General features: G+C 40.7%; 1 protein-coding gene across 2 annotated transcripts in view; it reads right to left on the bottom strand.

Annotated features, from left to right (window-relative positions):
* The window catches only part of MID2 (midline 2), a 102,577-nt gene extending 83,827 nt beyond the window's left edge, over positions 1–18,750 (bottom strand). The window contains exon 1 of one of the 2 annotated variants that reach the window (XM_081043688.1): positions 18,402–18,750. The gene's annotated coding sequence lies outside the window, so the exon portion shown is untranslated. Of the gene's footprint in view, positions 1–17,804; positions 18,337–18,401 lie in introns of those variants that run through there. The other variant, XM_081043687.1, reaches the window with a different exon arrangement.
* Positions 18,751–24,046: the final 5,296 nt, after the last annotated feature.

Below are 24,046 nucleotides of genomic sequence, written 5' to 3' on the forward strand. Positions count from 1 at the left end.
TACCATTTCTAGTAAAGTGAGTTACTAGAGACAAAAGATGATAGTTTTCATTTTCACTTTCTTCCTTCACCTTCAGAAAACCCTTCATCAAGCTGAATGAGAAACGATTTTAATTTTTCGACTTACTCAGCAGTAATAGCTGAGCAATAATGAAAACATATTACCTTGTGGCTTCAGTTGGTTTTATTATTTAACACCTGCTTAACTAGCACAAGCTCACCTCCCCATGTGTCTTTTTATACTTCCTAAAACATAACAAGATGCAAATCAAGATCTAGATATAAATTAGCAAGGTGAGGAGCCAGAAATTTTCAGATCCGGTAACCTTCATTTTAGTGTGCATCAGAGTAAAAGAAGTCACCCAACTGACAAGAAACCAAACTCTTGGTCGATCTATCTCTTCTCTCACATACATTTCTGAGCTGAACATATAGATACTTGCTGCCATGTGTCTTCCATTAATTAAAATCAACACACATAAATATTCTAAGCTAGACTTGACTAAGGAACAATATCAAATATATGGTATTGACTGAAAGTGTTAATCCTTTTCATCCTTTTGCTTTTGAATAACTTTTGTTCATCACCTCACTATCATTGGAGATACTCATCAGGGCTTGAGAATTTGACTTTGCCATTGATATTTGTTCATATTTGTCATCTATTGGATATCCACATAGCCCTCTCACTTAACGACTGAGTACAATTATATCTGCTGCAAAAGTACAATAGATGTATGCCTAAAAGCTATTTCTCAATCAAAACTTTTAAGTGAACTGAACTAACTAGCAATTTTGTGGAAAGCTATAGGAAACTGAGCTGTAAAAGTGAAGCAACTTTTTGTAAAACTGACACTCTCAGTTGGTTTGGTAAGTTCAGATGTTTGAATAACTATTTTTTTAAAAAAAATGAGACGTGATATTTTTATTTTACAATTTACAAGCGCTTGAAAACTGTTGGCTAGTGTTTTGTAGCTTACAACATCTATCCGCATTCACCTATTGAGATGAAAAAGTAAAACGATTAAAACATACATATATTGAAGAATCTTAGAATTGGAAGGGACTTTAGAGATGACAGATTCCAACTTCCACTCAAGGCCAGAATATTGCCTTTCATAGCTCCACTGCTTAAGTCAACATATCCGTAAGTAAACTTGTTATTTTCCCCTGCCCCCCAAAAAACAAAACACCTGCTCATCTTCCAATTTTCCCTATCTGGTGAATATCACCTCCCAAGCCTAGAAAACTAGGAGTTCTCTCATTTACATGTTTGTCACCTCATCCACTGGTGGCTTCCAGAACATTCTGTTTTATTTCATTTACATATCTGTATCTCCAGCTAACTCTCCCTGCTCCTTGAGGGCAACAATTATTTCATTTTTTAAATTCAAAGCATGATGCCTCAGACCGACCATGCATTAAATAATTGTTAAATAAAGGAACCCTTAAAGTAGAAGAAGTTGGAAGGGGCCTAGCATTTATACAGCACCTAGTGTATTCTGAGTACTATGTTAAGCACTTTACACACATTTCTTTAAATCCTATCACGGAGCCTGTGAGGAAGATACTACTACTATATCCATATTATAGTTAGGAAATTGGGGCTCAGCATTGTTAAGTAAATCAACCATGAACATACACACCCAGAGCACTGGGTCCTAATGCCTGTGCTCTTATCCCTATACCTATATTTCAATCATCTTACTTCTTTCACTGAAGTTTATCTTGATTATTTACAAGAGAGTTTCTAAACGGCATATTTCTGCTTCTATTTTTGTCTCTCTGTGTCCCTCTGGGTTTCTCTGAATCTGCCTCTCATTCTGAGTCCCTTCCAGAATTTTATCTCTTTGTTCTAGGCCCGTTTCCATCTCACACTGCATTTTTATTACTACCTCTTCCAGAACTGCATGTCTGCATTCCTCAATGTCTGTGCTGGAAGATACCTGGGAGGATTAAGTAAGGCTCCCCGCCAAAATGACAAATGGTCAGGAACACTACTGAAAGACATGTGTATGTGTTGAAACCTATACAAAAGTCGGAGTACCACAGCTCTTCTAAGTCTTTAGGAGGGTGTTGTATAAATTCTTCTGGGCAGAGACAAAACTCTTTAAAATTTTCCTAGAACCCTAAAAATTTTTCCCAAGTAAATGTGACACTTGAACCTCACTATGAAATTAAGCTTAGGAAAGTATGGTATGGATCAGTATTGCTTTAGATGAGGTCAAAATAGGATTTTAAACCAGGGATTCCTGAATCTTCTGGAATTGTTTGAAGAATGTTCTGTGTATGACATATATGCATTTTCATGAAAAGAGGGTTGTCCATAGTATTCAAAATGTCCCCAAAAGAGTCCCTGAGAAGGCTGGGATCAAAATGGCGGCGTGAGGTGAGCCTTTGTAAAGCTCCCCTGGAATTTACAATTAATCGAACAACAATAACTGCACAAAGGACTCCACGCACACCAGACAGGCAAGACAAAGAGGCCCACTACTGATTTCACCTAAAGGTGGGAGAATCGCACCAGGGGGGAGGAGGGGAGAAGTGTGGAGACTGAGCCGTGCAGGAGCAGGACGCAGACCTAGCTCAGTGCTCCGAGCTCGCTGCATCCGGAACTACCACAGCTGTGAAACAGGAAAGAAATCGGACTACTAGGGCTCTGCTTATGGCCCACAGGGCTGAGGGGGCAGCATATAACACGGCTGAAAACAACGCTCACGGCGGAGACCTCGGAGAAAAGACTGAGGGAAGAAAGCTGAAAATGGATGTTTAAGCCCTTACCACCAAGCGGAGAACGGAAGCCTTAGGCACTGAGACTAGCCGCCCCCTCCCTACCCTCTCAGAGCTCACCCCACCCCCACCTCCCTGGTGCTAGAAGCGGAACAATACCAGTGTCAGATCAAAAGAACAGAATATTTGCTGTTCTCAGAACTGTGGACCACAGACACAGTTTTGCAGCCCAACTAGTTCCGGCAAAGTGGAGGGAGCTGTGGAAGCAGGACCGGCTGTGGTGGTGGTCACCACATTGCTCTGAGCCACCTCTCTCAACTCACCCCGCCCCTGGCCCTACCTATCTGGGCAGATCCCTGCAGGAGTAAACAGAACTGAGGAAACATACAGGCTCTGAATCTGGTGCACAAAGAGCTTTGGACTTCAAAAGCTCTCCGCATCCCCACAGAAACATGGCGCCCTGTGACCCAGGCGAACTGTTAACAGAGGAGAAGCCCGTTTCCCAGGAAATCCCCCAATTGTGTGAGAAGCTGGAATAGTGCAGAGAAAACATAGCACTACTGTGTGAGAGAGGAAAAAAAAGGCTGCAGTCGGAGAGAAAATAAAACATTCTACCAACAAGTATTAAAAAACAAAAGAAAGACATCTCCCTATCAACCTGTTGCAGAACCCACTCCTGTAGATGTCTAGGAAGAGAAATAATAAATCAGTAATTGCCATGAATAACCAAGGCAACAAGACAGCTCAGAAAGAAAGTGAAAAGTCTCCAGAAAAGGAACTTAAAGATATGGAAATATGTGACTTAAATGACAGAGAATTCAAGATTGCAGTTCTGAAAAACACTCAACAAGATGCAAGAAAACACAGAAAGGCAATTTAATGATCTCAGAAACGCAATCAAAGAACAACATGAGAATTTTACGAAAGAGATTGAAACTTTCAAAAAGAACCAAATGGAATTTCTGGAGTTTAAGAAATCAGTGGAAGAAATTAAGAATGAAATAACCAGCTTAGGTAGTAGAGTTGACCAAATGGAGGAAAGAATCAGTGACATCAAAGACAGAAACCTGGAAATTACACAGATGGAAGAAGAAAGAGACTTGACACTTAAAAGAAATGAAAGAACTCCACAAGTACTTTCTGACTCTATCAGAAAGAGCAACATAAGAACAATGGGCATACCAGAAGATGAGAGAAAGAAGGGAACAGAGAATAGATTCAAACAAATTGTTAATGAGAACTTCCCAAACTTGTGGACAGAACTGGATCCTCGAATCCAAGAAGCAAATAGAACACCTAATTACCTCAATCGCAACAGGCCTTCTTCAAGGCACATTGTATTGAAGCTGTCTAAAATCAACGACAAAGAAAGAATCCTCAAGGCAGTCAGGGAAGAGAAGACGGTAACCTACAAAGGAAGGCCCATTAGATTATCATCAGATTTTTCAGCAAAAACTCTACAAGCCAGGAGGGAGTGGAACCAAATATTCAAACTATTGAAAGAGAGAAATTATGAGCCAAGAATAATATATCCAGCAGAGATATCCTTTAGATATGAAGGAAGAATAAAGACCTTTCCAGACATACAGAAGCTGAGGGAATTTTCTAATACACGACCTGCACTACAAGAAATACTAAAGAAGGCTATTCGACCACCATCAACAGGGACAATTTGTGACAACATAAAAAGGGGGAGAGAAAAGGCCTGAACCGGAATATGGGAATGGAGAAAGTAAGCGTGCCGAAGAAAATGGAATACTCTAAATATCAAACTTCCTTCTACATAAACTTAAGGGTAACAACTCAGAAAAGAATCCAGAACTGAAATATGTACTGTAATAAGAGAAGAAACAGAGGGAAACATCACAGAATACCACCACATAGAAATAATAGACAACAACAAAAAGGCAAAGAAACAATGGAGACAGAGCGTTACCAGAAAACTAAAGATAGAATGACAGGAAATCCTCACGTATCAATAATCACCCGAAATGTCAATGGACTGAACTCACCAATAAAAAGGCACAGTATAGCAGATTGGATGAAAAACCAAACCCAACCATATGCTGTCTCTGAAAGATACATCTCAACTACAAGGACAAGCATAGACTCAAAGTGAAAGGATGGAAATTGACACTCCAAGCAAATGGTACCCAGAGAAAATCAGGTGTAGCCATAATAATATCAGATGAAACAGACTTCAGGTTGAAAAAGATAACAAGAGACAAAGATGGACATTTCATAATGGTAAAGGGGACTATACAACAAGAAGACATAACAGTCATCGATATTTATGGTCCCAATCAGGGAGCACCAAAATATACCAAGCAACAACTTACAGAACTAAAGGGAGAAATTGACAAAAACACAATTATACTAGGGGACTTAAATACATCATTGACAGCTATGGAGAGATCATCCAAACAGAAAACAAATAACGAAATAGCAGCCCTAAATGACACTTTAGATGAAATGGACATAATTGACATATATAGAGCGCTTCATCCTAAAACATCAGACTATACATTCTTTTCGAGTGTACATGAAACATTCTCAAGGATAGACCATATATTGGGACACAAAATCAGCCTCAGCAAATTTAAGAGGATTGAAATCATACCAAGCATATTCTCTGATCACAAGGCTTTGAAATTGGATATCAACTGCAAAAACAAAGCAGAAAAAAACACAAATACATGGAGATAAAACAACATACCTTTAAAGAACGACTGGGTCAAAGAAGAAATTAGAGGAGAGCTCAAAGGATACATAGAAACAAAGGACAATGAAAATACATCCCACCAAAATTTTTGGGATGCAGCAAAAGCAGTTTTAGGAGGGAAATTTATATCATTACAGGCCTATCTCAAGAAACAAGAAAAAAATCCCAAATAAATAACCTCATGTTACCACTTAAAGAAATAGAAAAAGAAGAGCAAGTGAAACCCAAGGTCAGCAGAAGAAAGGAAATAACAAAAATCAGAGCAGAACTAAATGAAATAGAGAACACAAAGACAATAGAAAAAATTAATGTGACAAAGAGCTAGTTCTTTGAAAAGATTAATAAAATCGGCAAACCCTTGGCTAGACGAAGATAAAAAGAGAGAAGACAATAATTAACAAAATCAGAAATGAAAAAGGGGAAGTTATCACGGACACCACAGAAATACAAAGGATTATCCAAGAATACTATGAAGGACTATATGCCACCAAATTCAATAACCTAGAAGAAATGGACAAGTTCTTAGAAACATATAGCCTTCCAAGGCTTAACCATGAAGAACTGAAAAATCTAAACAGACCAATCACCATAACGAAATTGAATCAGTCATCCAAAACCTTCCCAAAGGAAAAAGTCCGGGACCAGATGGCTTCACTAGTGAATTCTACCAAACCTTCAAAGAGGATCTAATACCAATCCTGCTCAAACTCTTCCAAAAAATTGAAGAAGGGGCAGTACTCCCTAACTCATTTTATGAGGCCAACATTACCCTGATACCAAAACCTGGTAAGGACAACACAAAAAAAGAAAACTACAGACCAATATCTCTGATGAATACAGATGCAAAAATTCTAAACAAAATTCTAGCAAATCGAATACAACAATGCATTAAAAAGATTATTCATCACGACCAAGAGGGGTTCATCCCTGGGGCACAAGGATGGTTCAACATACGCAAATCCATCAATGTGATACATCACATAAACAAAATAAAGGACAAAAATCATATGATTATATCAATTGATGCAGAACAAGCATTTGACAAGATACAACATCCATTTATGATAAAACACTTAATAAAATTGGTATAGAAGGAAAACACCTTAACATAATAAAGGCCATCTATGAGAAGCCCTCAGGTAATCTCATAATTAATGGTGAAAACCGAAGCCCTTTGCTCTACATTCAGGAAAAAGACAGGGCTGTCCCCTATCACCTGTGCTTTTCAACATAGTGTTGGAAATCCTTGCCAGAGCCATCAGGCAAGAGAAAGAAATAAAAGCCACCCAAATTGGGAATGAAGAAGTTAAATTATCACTCTTTGCAGATGACATCATGTTATATATACAAAACGCTATAGACTCCAGCAAAAAGCTGTTAGAAACAATCAATGAATACAGTAAAGTTGCTGGCTACAAAATCAACGTACAAAAGTTCATTGCATTCCTATATACTAACAATGAAATCTGAGAAAAAGAAACGCAAAAAACAATTCCCTTTCCAATTGCAGTAAAAAGAATAAAATACCTAGGAACAAACTTAACCAAGGATGTGAAGGACCTACATGCTGAAAACTATAAGACATTTTTGAAAGAAATTGAAGAAGACACAAAGAAATGGAAAGACATTCCGTGCTCATGGATTGGAAGAATCAACATAGCTAAAATGGCCATATTACCCAAAGCAGTATACAGATTTAATGCCATTCCCATCAAACTCCCAATGGCATTTTTTAAAGAAATAGAACAAAAAATCATCAGATTTGTTTGGAACCACAAAAGACCCCAAACTGCCAAAGCAATCTTAAGAAAAAAGAACAATACTGGAGGTATCGCACCGCCTGACTTTAGCTTGTACTACAGGGCTACAATAATCAAAACTGCATGGCATTGGCAGAAAAACAGACAGATAGACCAATGGAATAAAATTGAGAACCCAGAAATAAAACCACATAAATAAGGACGATAATTTTTGACAAAGAAGCTAAAGACATACAATGGAGGAAAGACCGTCTCTTCAATAAATGGTGCTGGGAGAATTGGATAGCCATGTGCAAAAGAATGAAACTGGACTGCTATCTGTCACCATGTACCAAAATTAATTCAAAATGGATCAAAGACTTAAGTATAAGACTTGCCACAATAAACTGCATAGAAGAAAACACAGGTACTAAACTTATGGACCTTGGGTTCAAAGAACATTTTATGAATTTGACTCCAAAGGCAATGGAAGTAAAGCTAAAATAAACGAATGGGACTATATGAAACTTAAAAGCTTCTGCACAGCAAAAGAAACCATCGACAAAATAAAGAGGCAACCGACTGAATGGGAGAAGGTTTTTGCAAACAGTGCCTCCGATAAGGGACTAATATCCAAAATATACAAGGAAGTCATGAAACTCAACAACAAAAAAACAAACAACCCAATTGAAAAATGGGCAGAGGACCTGAAGAGTCATTTCTCCAAAGAGTACATACAAATGGCAAATAGACATACGAAAAATGCTCAACATCACTAATCATCAGAGAAATGCAAACAAAAACCACGATGAGATATCACCTCACCCCAGTCAGAATGGCTATCATCAACAAGAGAAATAGTCACAGGTGTTGGAGAGGTTGTGGAGAAAAAGGAACCCTCATACAATGTTGGTGGGAATGCAGACTGGTGCAGCTGTTATGGAAGGCAGTGTGGAGGTTCCTCAAAAAATTACGAATAGAATTACCATATGACCCAGCAATCCTTCTCCTGGGTATCTACCCAAAAAATCTGAAAACATTTATACATAAAGGAACGTGTGCTTTAATGTTTATTGCAGCTTTTTTTACAGTGGCCAAGACATGGAAACAACCAAAATGTCCTTCGATAGATGAATGGATAAAGAAGTTGTGGTATATATACACAATGGAATACTATTTGGGAGTAAGAAAAGATGATATAGGAACATCTGTGACAACATGGATGGATCTTGAGAGTATGATGCTAAACGAAATAAGTCAGACAGAAAAAGCAGAGGATATATGATTTCACCGATATGTGGTATAAAAACCAAAAACAACAAGAGAACAAGACAAACAAATGAGAAACAAAATCTCATAGACACAGACAATAGTTTAGTGGTTACCAGAGGGTTAGGGGGGTGGGGGAGGGAGATGAGGGTAATGGGGATCAAATATATGGTGATGGAAGGAGAACTGACTGTGTGTGTTGAACACACAGTGGGATTTATAGATGAAGTATTATGGAATTGTACACCTGAAATCTATGTAATTTCACTAACAATTGTCACCCCAATAAATTAAAAAAAAAGATTCTTTGACAGAGTAAAAGTCTCAATTCTATAAATAATATATATGCTGGTTATAGTCTGTTGCTTACAATATGTAACTTTTCTATACTGTTCTATTATCATTGTATAGTAACTTCTTTAGTCAACTTTGGGCAACTGAATATTTTTTCAATTTCTTCAAACACCTGTTCATCTCATCTCTCATTTATGAGGCCACCTTGTTCTAGTAACTTGTAATATTTCAGCATCCTTTCAACCATCCCCCATTTTCCCTAATTCCCTGATTATCTAAGCATCTTTCCCCTGAAAATTTATTGGACATTTACTACGTGCCTGGCACTAAATAATACCTTTTACATGTATTATCTCATTTATTTTTTACAACAACCCTCTATATTACCAAAACAAAATAAAATAAAAGGTAACTTGTCCAGGGTCCCACTTTTTTATAAGTAACAAAGCTAAGATTCAAACCCAGAATACAACAGAGTGTCTGCAAATAAACTCATATACTCGTATTTTTATGTTCAATTGACTTTTAGCAAGAGTTCCAAGACCATTCAATGTGGGAAAGAATAATGTTTTTAACAAATGGAGCTGGGACAACTGGATATCCACATGCAAAAGGGTGAAGTTAGATCCCTACCTCACACCATACATAAATATTAACTCAAAATGGATCAACGATCTAAATGTAAGTGCAGAAAGTATAAAACTCTTGGAAGGAAACATAGGTGGAAATCTTCATGAACTTAAGTTAGGCTAGGTTTTCTTAGAGGGCACCAAATGGCCAAGTAAAGAGAAAACTAGATAAATAGGACTTCATGAAAATTAAAATTTTAGTGCTGCAAGTGACACCATCAAGAAAGTGAAAAGATAACTCCCAGAATGAGAAAAAAAGATTTGCAGATCATAAATGTGATATGGATCTAGTATCTAGAACTATACAGAACTCTTACAACTCAACAATAAAAAGACCCCCAAAAAATGGGCAAAGGATTGGAATAGACATTTCTCCAAAGAAGATATACAAATAATCAATAAGCATATGAAGATAGTCAACATCATTAGCCATTGGGGAAATACAAATAAAAACTACATTGAGATCCCACTTCATACTCATTAGGATGGCTATAACACTACTTCACACCCACTAGGATAGCTATAATTAAAATATATATAGCAAATATCAACCAGGCTGTGGAGCAATTGGAACCCTCGTACATTGCTTGTGGGAATGTAAAGTGATACAGCTGCTTTGGGAAATAGTTCAGCAGTTCCTCAACATATTAAATGTAATGTTATCATATGATCCAGAAAAACTGAAGACATGCTCACTCAAAAACTTGTACACAGTGTTCATAGTAGCATTATTCATAATAGCCAAATGATGGAAATGACCCAAATGTCCATCAACTGATGAATGGATAAACAAATATATATATATCCATGTAATGGAATATTATTCAGTAAGAAAAAGGAATGGAGTACTGAAACATGCTACAACATGGATGAGCTTTGAGAACATTATTCTAAGTGAAAGAATCCAGTCACAACAGGCCTCAAATTATATCATTCCATTTATATGAGATGTCCAGAATAGGCAAACCCATAAGAACAGAAAGTAGATTAGTGGTTGCCAAGGGCTAGGGGTTTGGGGGGATGGTGAATTAGTGCTAATGGGTATAGGGATTCTTTTTGGGATGATGAAAATGTTCAGAAATTAGATACTGGGGACGGTTGCATACCTTCATGAATATACTAAAAAACACTGAATTGTAAAACGGTGAATATTTTGATATGTGGATTACGCCTCAATTTAAAAAGTCTCAAACCCGAGTCTGACTCCAGAGTGTGAAGCGTTAACCACTATACTATACTGCCAACTATGTAATTATGTAGTATTTCTTAACTCTATTGGATTGCTTACTCTTTTCAATTGTTTTCCAGCTAAGTGATTTTCTGTCTAGGTTTTACAATAACCTGGGATATCTCTAATGAACAACGGGTATTAGAAAATTCTCGGCTCCCAATTTTTATTCATTTAAAAATATAAACTCCTAAAAAACATTTGACTCTTATATCACAAAATACTTTTAGGAAGCACAGTGGAGAGTGGTATGACAAAAATAAAACAATGGCAGTGTGTTGCAACTTCAAAAAGTTTGTGAATCACTAATCTATGCAGAATCAGAGTTTGCTAAGGATAAAGACAGGATGTGAACCTGATAAGGTACAACCCAATGACTGGTAATCATGAAGCATTTGCCAGAAAACACAATGGTCTGTCATAAGAACGCACTGATGAAATGTCTGGGAGAGCAGACCAATTGCCATGTTAAAAAACAAATGCCCATGTCCACATACACTGATTTGATCCCTTCCATATCATTTAGTTACTCCCATGTAGTCAAATATGTATGTTTAGGTATTTGTCCTTGCTCTATTATTGAAATGTTTTTCTATGGCTTATCTTCACCCCACCCCCCCTTCAGGCTGACACCCCTGAAAAAAGAAATTGATGACAATAAACTATATCATAAGGCTGTGTGAGTAGGTAGAAATAGAAAAGAGGAGTTTAAAAGCAGGCGACTAAGATAAAATTAATACATTTTGCATTACAAAATGAAAGACCCATTTCAGCATCACCCTTCAGATCCAGCATTCAGTTAATTCTGCTGAGAGAGAATTTGTGATCTGCACTTGGCAGAATTCTATTATTTCAAATATTATTTGAACATAATTAAATGCCCACTTATTTCAAAAGTTTATATTCCATCTAGTTTTCATCTTTTAGGTCTGCAGAGCATGGCTCTGGGCTCTCACTACCTCCCTGAGGAGCCACCGTCTCCCTTTCTTCAGAGAAAAAGACACCTCTGGGCTGTAGAATGAGGATTGAGCTGGGTTGTAAGATTTGTTTGAAAAACAAACTAATATAAAATAAACATTCTTCAGGATATTAACATTAATTTCCCATGAGCTCTTCCTTAAAACACTAGAAACTGTCTCTTTGCCTTGGGGGGAGGAGCAAATGAGTCCTGGCTGAGTCTGATGCTTCCTTAAACTGTAAAATGTTGCTCAAGTTGGACTAGAATCGCCAGATGATCTCTTTAAGATGCTTTCCAGCACTGACATCCTATTATTACAGAGCTCTTGCAAGCTGTTACCACATGGGAGAGACACCTTGGATTATTGAAAACTTGCTCCTCAAAACACAACTCGTATTTATTAGTGCGACTAGAGAGGCTGACAAGCAAGGGGCATCATCATGAGAGGAGGTGGAAATAAACAAAATGCATTACTTTTCCTTAGCTAAGCCAAGGTGATGAAGAACAGTGGCTGGTTTTGCCCTGTTGTAACTCAGGGAAGATATAATGGGTGTTTGAGAGGACCACTAAAGGAAAGGGGAGTCCCATGGGAGTATAAACGAATAAGAACACCTTTTGGAAGTGAAAAAGAAGACAACGAAATTCTAGCATACTATTAGTAGGAAAAAAAATCCCTTGAAGCTCAAAAAAGATCATTTGGAAACATAAAAGGCAACCAATGCGTAGAATTCTCACCCTAAACAGATAAAGACTGAAAATAGAAACCCAGAACAAAGAGGCTAGGTAGTCATTAAGAATAATTAACAATAACAGTCATCTTACATTTGTGTACCACTTTATACTTTTCAATGGTTCCAAAGCCATTACCTCATTTGATCCTCATAATAAAGCCCAGTTGTAGTCCTGGCTCTAAAGTGACTTAGCTGAGTGATCCTAGGTAAGACATTTAAACTATTTGGGCCACAGCCCCCTCATCTGTCGAATGAAAAATACCTGCCCTGCCCATCTCACAGGCTCTTGTGAGGATCAGATGAGAATAAAATAAGAGCACTAATTTGCTTTACAAATATAGATATTAGCATCATATATTCAGATTACATATACAAAGCTAGTTATTAAGGAAAACAGCCAATGTTTGGAAATTCATCCCAAAGAAATGGTTGACATGGTAAAGGACAATCACACTCCCCTGCAAGCTTTCTGGAGGACCATGCATCTGATTGTAGTATCTATTATGCTCATATGACTTCCCTGTTAGACTGGAGTCCCCCCAAGGGAGCAACTGTCTCTCTTCTCTTCTCTTCTCTTAAGCTTTTATCATGCACAGGGAGAGCTCAGGACTGAAGATTGATTACCAACTGACCGAGAACGCCAGAGCCAGTTCCTGTCTAATAGGTTATTAAAGCCTACTTAATATTTTATAGTATGTGGATTTAATGATATTTTTCTTTACAATAATTAGCTCCTAAATCCAACCATTGGGTGTTTTATACAATATAGTCATCATAAACATGAAAATGAATATCACAATAGCAGAACTATAAGTATTAAGTCTGCTACAACTGTAAAGATATAATCTAAGTAACCAACAAATGGATTTGCCAAGGTAGCACATGATAATTGTCAGGAATCCTAGGTACATTCTTAATGCAGATTACACTGGCAATTGCAAGGTTGGGGAACAAACAGAGAACAAACTTAATTTACCTACTGCCACCAGTACAGTTTTCCATCTATTCCAGGACTGTTTTTCCCAGTCTCTGTTACCCAATAAAATATCTGTAAATGTTTAAATGTTCAGTGGCACACCTGGATGGGTAGGCATCTCTACTTCTTCAGAATAAAACTGGCAATATATGTATGTAGGGCATTCTGTTGAATGTTAGGCTCAAAGGACCCCAAGTTCAAGTCAGAAACACGGGACAGAGAACAGAAGCCTATTTGAAATCAAGCTTCTACTCCCCTGGGAACCACATGGAGCCTAGCAACACTGAACAAAAGGCTATAGACAAAGCAATCGAGGATTCAGGACGGTAAACCATTTTTCTACCTCTGGGCTGTATACAGGCAGACACTTCACTGTCCTACATCAGCGCTGTCTGCCACGCCCATACACTATGCTCCTAACCCGGCAAACTGTAAACACTGGGATTTTCTGTTTCAGGAGGATTTTAGAGTATACAATGAGTTTCTTATCAGATCATTTGGTCTCTGTAAGAGGAAGATCCAGAGGCTGGAGATGCTGTTCTGCTCATCAACCAGAGGAGTCTGACCTGCAGAAAAGAGATTGAAACAAAGCCCAAGGTCAGGGAGTCAGAGCTCTCTCTGCAGGGAGACAAGAACCCAAGTAGGACAAGCCTTCCTAAGGATACTTTGCTAACCCACTTAGGCTGAACCAACACCCTAATGTGCATTCAGGTGAACCCCCTATGGAGAAGGGGGTGGTGGGATGTTGGCACATTACTCAAAATCCCACTATCACCCATATTTTAACTTCTAGTAGTCTTAGCAGCCTACGGCTTTTCTAATGGAAATGCAGAAGCTGGGAGATTGACTTTTGAAAAGTCAATGTCTGCCTTTGGTCGTGGAGAAGGGGAAGATGGAAAAAGAGAAACAGTACAAACAGACACAGACCTCCAGGGCACACAGAAGACTCTTAACAGACTTTTACTTCATGAAAATGGAGAAACATATAATGATCCTTGGAAAAGACGGGGAATACAAGGGGGACTAGTAGCCTGCACAAGGGGGATTATTGTATTTAAATTTCCTGTCTCAACACCACTTACCTGGTCTTCTCACTTGTGAGCATGATCCAACACACTGGTTGAGGAATACTTTTCTAGTCTTTGCTCTACCCTGCTCAATGATGAGGACGATGGTTTTTTTGAGAGACTGAAATGCAGATGTTACTTTGTGTCTTCTTCAATTTGCTTTAAAAATGTCTTATAGTTTTCAGTGTATAGGTCCTTCACCAACAATTTAGTGGTTACCAGAGGGTAAGGTAGAAGACGGAAAAGGGGGTCAAATATATGGTGATGGAAGGAGAACTGACTCTGGGTGGTGAACACACAATGGGATTTATAGATGATGTAATACAGAATTGGACACCCGAAACCTATATAATTTTACTAACCATTGTCACCCCAATAAATTTCAATCAATGAATCAACCAGAAACACAGACATTAGTGCAACACCACCTTGGTACCAAAATTTCATTCATCAAAAAGTGAACAACTGTGAACTCTCCTGCCCTGTCATATATCCAGTATCAATATGTCACATGTCATATTTTGATGATGAAAGGCTCCAAGTTAAGATATTTAGCTGAAGTAAGGTGTTTCACAAATATACTGCCTCATGTTCATTCCTCTGTGCACAGAAGACAAAACCTTAATGCTGAATTGAAATGCAGCACACCATGGCCTCCACCAGCACCCAAATCCCATGGCCTAACAGCTTTGGAGTGACCAAAATCCATAAAGATTGAGTGACAGACACACAACAGGCCAAGCAGGTATCTCTGAGAGCAGCCATTTGACACACAGACTGTGACTCAGCCCTGTCTTTACCTCCTTTTTAGGGTTCTGTGTCCCTGTTGGGAAAGAGAAAACCTGAGTGCCAAGGGATATGTGAAAAGAAGACATTCTCACCTCTTCACCAAGCCAGTGAGGTTTGCTGAACGGTAAAGACATACTCCTTCTGTAGTTCCCTTCTCAACTGTCATGGTGTCAGCAGATTTTATGGGAGGAGGGATGAGGGAATGGACAGGCTCAGTACCCAAAGCAATTTTTGGATGCAATTATGAGACTCCACTGGCACTGCTTTAGGATCTGCAAGTTGGAGCAAGTTGCCCTGCACTTAAAGAGGAGGGATTAACTAAACCAACTTCATCTAACTCAATTTGCACTGTTCGGATGATACATTCATGAAGCAATCAAGTCAGTCTGATTTGTGGCAGGAGTTCTGGGGGTGGCCATGCAAGGTACAACATGCTAGATGAGAAGTCTCGTAGTCATGAAAGTCAATAAGAGAAACAATCGCCCCTTCATATGCCTCATCTCTACCCCTGCTCCACACAGCCCCTCCCTGTCCTAATCCTGGAACTGCAAGTAAGGAGGCAGGCCTCAAACAAGCAGGGTGCCAAACTGCTAGGCCAGGGCTGGGGCCTCAGCCCAGTCAGCAGAGGACTCCGAACATTATAGGCGCTTAATAAATATTGTTGACTCACCGCTGCTAGATACGAATCATGCTTATAGAGCCATGCCTAAAATTATTTATGCCACTTTTCAGTAGAAATTAGCTAACTGCCCCCCATAAAGGCTAAAAATGGGTGAGGTTACCTTTTCAAATGCATCTGACTCAGATTGTTAGGTTGGAGTACATTAGGTATGATATAAGCCTCGACTTAAAATAATCACCATTAGTCTGTACGCTTGGTTTTACGTATGTTTCATTCAGTTGCATGTGCATTAGATAAAATAAAACAGGCTAAGGACCAAAGTACAGTGATAGATTTGGCTACAGGGGGGCTAATAATGGCAAGTTAAGATTTCCAGTAAACTAGGGTTCCCACTTATACCTAGTCAATCTATTATCCCAATAAAAAGGTAAATGAAGCACTTTCTTTGAAAAGTGTAGTGCTGAGGGTTTACAGAACCCTTTTATCTTCAAAGGACCAAGTCAAGACTCACAAAACCCAGTACACTATATTATGCCTTTTACACAAGTGCATCAACTATGAAAGAAAGGTCATAGGAATGTCCTCAGGCCAATGTAACATCAGATTTGGGACAACTCTGATCTTCTTGGCTCCTAGACCTGTATTTCAACCACATAAATCAAGTTGTGAGGAACAATCAGGAAAAATCTAATTCACATTATATATCTGTATTAAGTTAATTGATTGGGCAGGAATATATAAAACAGCAAAGACTGTTTCCCCCTCAGGCAGTCATGAGTGCAGAGGGGTGAAAGGGGGGATATAAGGGTTCGGGGTGAAGCAAGAAGTAGGGGAGGAACTCTCCTCTCTTCAGCCTTTCCCTTCTATTGGAAGATGGCCAGAGTACTGATACTGAGAAGGAACAGAGTGGGGTTAAAGGTAGCCCTCATGGCCCAACCTGAGAATCGGAGGAATCAACCCATACACAGTACTTGTCTATTTACATAGTCTCCAATATATTATTTTATAAGGGCTCCTCCTCGGAGACACGCAACCATCACTACCCACCCACCCTGCAGTCAGAAATCCTGATAAAGGCAAACTGGTTGAGAAGCAAGAAGCTGCATTGCTGGGCGGCTGGGAGTACACAGGTTGATGGGAGAAAGGGCCTGTGGGATGGCGGGGGGGAGATTTGGGTGGGCTGGTAGGTGTATGATGTTGTAGGAAGGTGCGTGAGTGTGAAGGCGGTAGGAGAGTGTAGAAGAGAGAAAGCGAAGAACCCCCGACCGCAGGATCCGAATTTCCTGCTCTGAGAAATGTCTCCCAGAAATAAGGTGCTGCGCATGAAGTGCTAAGTAACCTAAACCTTATCATCACCAAAAATGTTTCTGAAAATCTACTCCACCGTTATTTACTTAATTCTAACAAGTCAGGAATGGAAAAAAACCCCACCTCTCCGTGATTCAGTCGCAGTCTATCCAATGGACATATGTAAGTTTCCCCTCTCCCTCCTGAGCTGCTTTCAGAGCTAGGCCAGAAATAAGGAACCACCCAGACGGAGACTCAAGGATCGCTCCGCTGGCGGAAAGGGGATTAAGTTTTGCTGGGCCTCCCCGCCGGCAGGGTGTCCACAGCATATCGGGCTGCGACACCAGCTACCGCCGGGCAGACGGCCGGCCGAGGGGCGCCAACAGGGCCGAGGAGGCTGCCGGCGGCGGGAGCGTGGGAAGGCGCTCGTGGGAAGGAGCCGCTCGACTGGCCGCGCTGGGCCCGGCCGGGCTGTGAGGGAGGCCTCGGGCCGCCCCCGGCAACCCGGAGTGCAAACTCCGTCCCAGGAGGGCAGCACAGACCGGAACCCAGGGCTCCACGGCGCAACGTGGAGTCAGGGCCAGGACGGGGCCCCCGCCGCCGCCTCGAGCCTCTCGGGGCCCGTCACCCTGCCCCGCAGAGCCCCGGTGTCGTCGGCCCGCGCTGGCCCCAGCCGCACCTGAGAGGCGGCTGGAGCCGGGGCCGAGCCCTGCGCCGGCGGGGTGCTCGGCCCCTGGGGGCCGCGGCGAGGGGGCGCGTTTTACCCAGAGCGTTCCCGGGTGCCGGCCATCTCCTGAGCGCGCCCCAGGGCGCAGAGCGCTCGCCTCCCTCCGCCGCGAGCTGGCTCCGGCTCCGACGCTGGCGCGAGCTCCCCGAGCTGCCGCTGCCGCCGCTCTAGGCCGCCGCCCGCCTTCGCCTTCTCTGCCGCCGCCGCGCAGCAGCCGGGATCCGCCCGCCCGCGCGCCCCGCAAGGGACAGCACGGCGGTCGCGACGCTCCAAACTTAAGAGTTTTAGATTCGCCCCCTCAGTCCAGGGGCAGCACCATGACACCACGGCAGCTCCACACTGTCATTTCCGCCGCCGCAGAGTGAAAAAAAAGCAATCCCTTCAAAAAGGGGGTGGGGTGGGGGCCAACAGGGTTGGGGCTGACGCTCCGGAGGGAGCACGGACAAGGGCCCGGCAGCGGGGGCTCTCGGCCACCTTCCCGGCCTCACCTTCAGCCTCCCCCGCCGCTCCCAGCTACCCCAGCCCCTCCTCTGGAGGCGCGTTTACATGTTTTCTCCCCAGGCAGGAGTGACGGGAGAAACCTGACCAAGCAAAGGCAGCGGGTGGGTGGGGTTCGGGTTACTACTGTACCTACCAGCTGATTCCAGCAGCCTTTTCTCCAGCGCCCTGTCATCTTGAAGGAAGACACACCGAGAGGTGCTGAGCGGCCGTGTGTGTGTGTGTGTGTGCGCGCGCGTGTGTGTCTGTGTGTTTGTGTGTGTGAGAGAGAGAGACAGAGACAGAGAGAGAGAGAGAGAGAGAGAGAGAGAGAGAGAGAGAGAGAGATCGCGCGCTGAATGTGTGCGAAATACAGAAGGCAACTCTTCTCCTACCCGCCAAGCCTCTGGTCCCACAAACCCCCAGGTTGGAACACGGAAAAGACCCTTGCAACCTGCAGTGAGAGAGTGCCGAGGCCCACCGCACAGGTCCCCGGATGAAGCTGCTCTGTGCAAAGTTAACTACAGAGTAAAACAAAAATAGTGGAGGAGACAGAAAAAGGCAGACAATTGAAGGAAACCCAACCCCTCTTTCTTTTTACAAAAAGAGAATGGCTGTATTTTATTGGCCTTGGGCAGAAGTTGTGGGGATGGAATAAAGCCACCAAAATTCTTTTTTTAAAAAAGGTTTCATTTGCACGTTCAAATCTTTGATGGACAAAACAAGAGGTTCCCTGCTAAGAGAACAATGGGATAGATGCCAGCTATCCAGGTATTCAATGTCCCTAACAAGCTAATTGGTTCATCTGGAGCCCAGAAACTTCATTGGTCTGGAGTCAGCCTGTCAGCTGACCTGTCATTTGTTCACAGACCACTGACCCACTCACAAGGAGGACACTAGAGGGGAGAAGGAGGAGGCCCGGAGGAGATTCTGCTCCTAACATGGGGTAAAAAGGGAGATGAAGGGGAAAGAAGCTAGAAAATGGGAGGAAACAGCCCCGTCTCACAGAAGCCTCCAATTATTGTGCATGGGAACAAGTCCAGAAAAATTATGGTAGCTCTGGGTGTATCCCATCAGGGAACCAATAGTAATTAGGCATCACCCCGTTCAACAATGTACTAGAGAGCACTGAGATGGAAATGAAGGCAAAAGTCACAACCAGGCTATCCTGATGAAAGTCTGGCTCTAGGAGAAGTAAAAGTTAATGAGTTCAGTCAATCCAAAAGAACAGGCAAGGTAAGCAAAAATACACAGGTGACACCTACATCAAACTTAAAATTTTCTGCACAGCAAAAGAATCAACAGAATGAAAAGGCAAGAATGAAAATATTTGCAAACCATATATCTGATAAGGGGTTAATATCCAGAATATATCAATAACTCCTACAACCCAATAACAAAACAATAAATAGCCCGATAAAAACATGGGCAAAGGACTTGAATAGACATTTCTCCAAAGAAGACGTGCAAATGGCCAACAAGCCTATTAAAGGATGCTGAACACCACTAATCATCAGGGAAAGGCGAATCAAAACCACAATGAGATATCACCTCACACCTGTCAGAATGGCCATTACTTAAAAAAATAACAATAATAAGTATTGGCAAGGATGTGGAAAAATTGGAACCCTTGTACACTGTTGGTGGGAACAGTGCAGCCAATATGGAAAAAAAAAAATCTCAGGAGTACAGAGGTTCCTCAAAAAATTAAAAATAGAGCTACCATATGATTCAGCAATCTCAATTCTGGAAATATATTCAAAGAATTGAAAGTAGACTCTCAAAAAGATATTTGCACCCCCATGTTCATTGCAACATTATTCATAATAGCCAAGACGTGGAAGCAACCTAAATGTCCATTGGCAGATGAATGGATAAAGAAAATGTCATATATGCATACAGTAAAATGTGGCATATACATTCAGCCTTTAAAAAGGAGATCCTGCCATATGCTATGACATGGATGAATCTTGATAATATGCTAAGTGAAATAAGCCAGTCACAGAAGGACAAATACTGCATGATCCCACTTATAGGAGGTATCTAAAGTAGTCAAACTCATAGAAACAGAAAGTGGAATGGTGGTTTCCAGGGGCTGGTGGGGAGGAGAGGTGGGAGTTGTGTTTCTGTGGGTGTAGAGTTTCAGTCATGCAGGATGGGGTGGCAGGGGTTTCTGGGCAATCTGTTGCACAACAATGTGCATGTGGTTGACAATATTGTACTGTACACTTTGAAATTGTTGGGAGAGTGAATTTTACGTTATGTGGTGTTTTTTGCCACAATAAAAATGTAATTAATTTTGAAAAAAATTAATGGGTCAGAAGTAAATCGATTCTAGTATAACAGATGAGTGGATAAATAAGAATTATATATACATATATATCAGATATTGTCAAATGAAAAAAGCAAGCTGTGTATGGTTTGCTACTACTTTGTAAAAAAGTGGGGAGGGTATATGTCCACATATGCTTCTATATAGGTAGACTCTTCAGTAAAAATACCTAAAAAACTGATTACACTGTGGATTAAGCATAGGAGGGAGAAGTATTTAACATTGATATAACTTTTCCTATTGTTAGAATTTTTTATAATGTCTATATATTACCTTTTCAAAAACAATTTTAAAAGAAGGAAGAGCATAGAGACTGAAAGTAGAATAGAGGTTACCAGGGATTGAAGGAAGGGGAGAATGGGTAGTTATTGTTTAATGGGTAAAGAGTTTCTACTTGAATGATAAAAACGTTCTGGAATTAGAGGGTAGGGATGGTTACACAACGTTGTGAATGTGCTTAATGCCACTGAATTGCAGACTCAAAAATGGTTAAAACGGTAAACTTTATGTTATAGTACCCTCCCCCTTTATCCAAGGTTTAGCTCTCCATGGTTTCAGCTACCCATGGTCAACTATGGTCTGCAAATATTAAACGGAAAATTCCACCTCACGTCATCTCATCATGTAGGCGTTGTATCATCTCACATCATTACAAAAAGAAAGGTGAGTACCGTACAAGATATTTTGAGAGAGATAGACCACATTTACATAACTTTCATTACAGTATTGTTATAATTGTTCTATTTTATTAGTAATTATTGTTGTTAAACTATTACTGGGCTTAATCTGTAAATTAAACTTTATCGTAGATATGTATGTATAGAAAAAAACAGTATATATAGAGTTCAGTACAATCCATACCTTCAGGCACCCACAGGAGGACTTGGAACATATCCCCCGTGGATAAACGGGGACTACTGTATGTATATTTTTCCCACGATAAAGCAAATTAAAAAAAAATAAAAGAACAAGGAAGTGTACGAACAGATAGGTATTATTGTATTTGTGTAAGACATCATATATATATATATATATGGCCATGAAAGCATAGGAAAGAATCTGGGGCACACTGTAAATAGTGTGAGCCTGGAATTGTAATGGGTGTTGAGGGAGATCTTTCAGGTTTGATTCTATATATTTTATAACTGAATATTCTACCATGAGAATTTCTTTTGTAGTTTAAAAAAGTTAAAAAAAACTAAGTTGAGTCAATTGATCCCTTAGAATTCTTTAACCTCACTTGATATGATCCCCACAGAGAGCTGGAGAGTTTTCTAACATGTGAAGTGACCACTTTCATCGCGGACACACCCAAGCCAAGCCAGCCAGCTCTTGCAGAACTAGCACTTAGGGAAGATTTGCTTTTAATGCCCTGTCTTGTCCTTTAGAAACCACCCTGTCCTTCACTTTTTAGCGGTGTCCCCTCCACCTGAGCTGCCAGTGCCTTCAAATAAGTCCCTGGCTGACCAGAGCATTATACAGAATGCCCGTATGCCACCCCCTTCCCTCCCCAGGCAGCAGCCCATATTCTGGACCTTTCCTTTCCCTTCTCAAAACTTAATAGCTTCTGGGTCCCTTTCATAAAGGACCTTAGTGATTAAGGATTAGTAATTTGAGCTTAATATGAATAGCTTCATTTGTCTCTCTATTAGTAGATAATGTTTTAATTTTAACAGAGATTTTCAATGTATTAACTGAAAGGAATGACTGACTAATAATGTGGGGGTTGGGATGGGGGTTGAGGAGATTTTGATAATCACATCACATAAGCAGCTGCTTTGAAAATATCCCCACTTCCAGTGGTTTTATGCACATTGTCGCTGTAAATGTATGAAAATAAATGTTTTGTATCTGACAGGCGATGCAAAATTGGCTGGGAGCATGTGATGAAATTATTTGCTTATAATTATTTAATGGTTACCTTTTTATATAATATGTGTTGATCCTATTAAAATAAATCAGTCCTGTGGGGGAGAAAAGACGTTTGACAGATTCAGCTTGAGGTATTTAATTGAATTAATCTGAGGCAGACTTACCACACTACAGTCCTAGAGCATGAAAGGAACAGCTCATGGGCTCTTTTTTCCAGCTAAAAAGGCGGGGAGGGAGAGGGGGAATGGCTCCAGATACTTTCTACAGAGAGAAGCACAGAGCCCAGTCTGTTTCAGAAATAAAAAATCACAGAAGGGAGATTTTGTTGCACAAGAGAATTGTTCCTTCTGCAGAAGGGAACCTTCATACTGTTCTCAAAAGAAGCAGCTAGTTGTGTGAAATCCAGAAGTTGACCTGAAGGCTTTTCTAACCAGGGGCCTTAACAGATGGTGAGAACTACTTTTGGCATGGGCTTATCAATAGGACATTGTTCTAAAACTAGTTGTGAGCAGGCCATGTCGGCTGCTTAAGAGACAGTGGTTCCAAATAAATGTTCCCAGTGTGAAGAAATGGCATACTCCAGGTATTTTTTATTCTTCTCTGATCCATATTTTGGTATTTTTAAATTAATTTTGTAATTTATCTGAATTGTTGTGTTTGTTACAATAAACACATATGTTTGGTATCTATGTTACATTGGTAAATATTTTCCTAGAGTCTTAATTAGTCTTCAGACCCAAGCCTAAACCTACCTGCTGGACATACCTTCGTAACCAGCACCCCAAGTCACTTGGAGTCTGGCTTCTGTGATGCCACATCCTCCTGGTTTTTCTCCCATCTCACTTCCTATTCCTCAGGCTCTGCTGTTTCCTCCTCCTGCTCTTCTGTCTCCCAAGGTTGGAGTGCCCCAGGCTCAGTCCTTGCTTCTCTTCTCCATCTATACCCACTCCCTAGGTGATCTCCTCCAGTCCCATGGTTTTAAGTACAATCCCCATTTTATCTCTCCTGCTCAAACCTCTTTCCTGAGTCAACTTGCTTATCCACGTATTTTATATCTCTACCCAGATGCCTTACAGACGGCGCTAACTTAATGTGACCAAAAAAGAATTCTTGTTTTCTACACTTCCCATCTCTCCTCCCGGTTTACTGCTTACCCCAGATCCTGGGACGTCACCCTTGATAACGTCCTCTCCCCAACATCCTATGTTTAATCTAAGTCTTATGTTGGTGTCTCATTCCCACTTTCCCCCCGTGCAATCAATACTGCAGCCAGAGTGATTTTTTTTCCGAAATGGAAAACTAATCATTTTACTCCTTTCTCTCACTGCCATTAAAGTAAAATTCAAAGTGCTTAACATGGTCTATAAGACTCTGCAGTAGCTGGCTCCTGACTACCCCTTCAGTCTCATCTTGTTCCATTCTTACTATACTTGTTCACTTGTTCCTTGCTCACTACAATCCAAATACACTGGCCTTCTGACACCCGTTGAACCACAAACTCTTGGCCACCCCAGGAACTTTGCATGTTCGCTTTCCTCTCTGCAGGAGTGCTCTTCCTTTTCACTTTTCACATTGCTATCTAATTCCTTCCCTCATGT

This window comes from Rhinolophus hipposideros, assembly GCF_964194185.1.
Source record: "Rhinolophus hipposideros genome assembly, chromosome: X".
NCBI classification, from domain to species: Eukaryota; Metazoa; Chordata; class Mammalia; order Chiroptera; family Rhinolophidae; genus Rhinolophus; species Rhinolophus hipposideros.